The following is a 2,382-nucleotide window of genomic DNA, read 5'->3' as shown; positions in this document are numbered from 1 at the left end:
TACTTTGAACAAATCCCACAGCTTAATCCACTACTCACAAACCTACGACATAGCAATCACTTCTCACTCACGATAAAATTTTACAGTTACTAAAAAAAACTATACGTCTACGTTACCAAAGTTCAGTTACAAAAGCAGCACTATTTAAGAACTAACAACTACGGTCTCGAAATTCTCTGCCTACTAAGAAAGCAGCTACTTGTATTAATACTACTACAACACAGCCGATACCAATACCAGCAAAACTTCACAAAATTATTGGCTAAAACCAAAAAATTTAAACTAAACGCCAGTTGAAAACTAAAGCACGAAATTTACTAAACGACTTCAACACACTGAAAACTCTATAAAACACAGCGAGCGAACGATTACAAGAGTTTATTAAGTCATTATTTCGCCAAAAATGGCAAGCAACACCACTGCAATCTATTCAGTTTAATAACGTATTACAGAGCACAAACAAGTTCGTCAGTACTTAGCTTATAACCGCTGCAGATGCAGTGCACGCCGCAAAATGTAAACACGCTGATGAGGCGCGAGGCTTAGACGAACCATGGAAGCACACTTACACATAATAGACCACTCGAGTCAATACCACAGGAAGAAACACTGAGATAAATGAATATCCACTAATAATTTGCTTTTACGGCAAAAATAATAACACAAAAAAACTTTAAAATACGTAAATGAAGTCTAAAATTTATAAAACATAAACAAGCTATTTCAACAGCAGTGCAGCTCACGTGACGTCACACCCATGATGATCTGCCCCCCCCCCCCCCCCTGGGAAGGTGGCTATCTACCCCACCTTCGAAATATGCCTATCTATCCCCCTCAGAAGATATCTACCGAGCTACCCATCCATGGAAGATCTCTGTCAACCTGCACCTCCCCTCCCCCCTCAGATGATGTCTGTGTACCTACCCACACCCTTGGAATATGTCTGTCTACCTAACCCCCCCCCCCCTTAGAATATGTATGACTACCTACCCCTCCCCACAGAATATGAATGTCTACCTACCCCACCCCTCGGGAGATGTCTGTGTACCTACCCCTCTCAGATGATATCTACCTACACCTCCCACATCGGAAGATTTCATACAACCTCTACCCCATCGAAAGCTGTCTGTCTCTCATCGCCCCACCACCTAATATGTAATTCTACCTACTTGCTCCTTATAAAATGTCAGTCTACGTAACTCTCCACAGGAGATGTCTGTCTACCTGCCCCCTCGTCAGATGTCTGCCTACCTCACCCCCCTAAGGAAGATGTTTGTCCACCTACCTCACCCTGTGAAGATGTCTATCTATACCCCCACAAAAACTCTCTCCCCACCTCGTAAGATGTCTACCACCCTGAAAGATGTCTCTCAACACCCCCCCCCCCCCCCCAAACTAAGGAGAAGTCTATCTACCTACCTGCCCTCTCGGAATTTGTCTGTCTACCTATCCCAACCCCTACTCAGCCCCCCCACTCGGAAGTTGTTTACCCCTGTCTCGGAAGATGTCTAGAGACCCCCAAACTTTGGAAGGTGTCTTCCAGCCCCTCAGGCGATGTCTGTCTACCCCCCCCCCCCCCTCAGAAGATGTCTGTCAGCATACCAACCACCCTGGAATTAGTCTGTCTACCTACCAACTGCCTCGGAATATATCTGTCTACCTCCCACCTCGGAAAATGTCTTCCAAACACAGTCTCAGAAAAGTCCAGTCTACCAACTGCCAAATTTCAACCCCCAGAAGATTTCTATCCAACCCCCCCCCCCCCCACTCGGAATATGTCTATCTACCTCCACTCTTGGTAGCTATCTACACCTCCCTCTCAGAGAATCTCTAACCCCACTCTCATAGGATGTCTGTCTACCCTCACCACAATTCGAAGATGTCTACCCCTTGGAGGATGTCTACTCCACCTGGAATATGTCTGTCTACCCACGTTGGATGATGTCTGTCTATCTACTCAGCCCCCCTGGGAAGATGTCTGTTAAACTACCACCCCTTGGAATTTGTTTATCTATCATTACCTGCACAAAATATGTCCATCAACCTACAATCTCCTTCTGAAGATGTCTGTCTACCTACAGCTCCCGCTTGGAAGATGTCTGTCTACCTACAACCCCTCAGAAGACGTCTGTCTACCTATCTCCACATCAGAAAATGTCTCTCATCTCCCCACCCTTAGAATATGTCTGTCTACCTACACTCCCCATCGGAAATGTCTGTCTACCTAAGCTCCCTCAAACCATGTCCGATTAGCTGTCCACCCCGGAAGATGTCTGTCTACCTACCCAACCATCAGAAGATGTCTGTCTACCTACCCCTCCCCCTCGGAAAATGTCTGTCTCTCATCCCCCTACCCTGAGTATATGTCTGTCTACTTACCTG

The sequence above is a fragment of the Schistocerca gregaria genome, unplaced genomic scaffold, assembly GCF_023897955.1.
Source record: "Schistocerca gregaria isolate iqSchGreg1 unplaced genomic scaffold, iqSchGreg1.2 ptg000467l, whole genome shotgun sequence".
In the NCBI taxonomy this organism is placed as follows: domain Eukaryota; kingdom Metazoa; phylum Arthropoda; class Insecta; order Orthoptera; family Acrididae; genus Schistocerca; species Schistocerca gregaria.
This window is presented reverse-complemented; position numbering follows the sequence as displayed.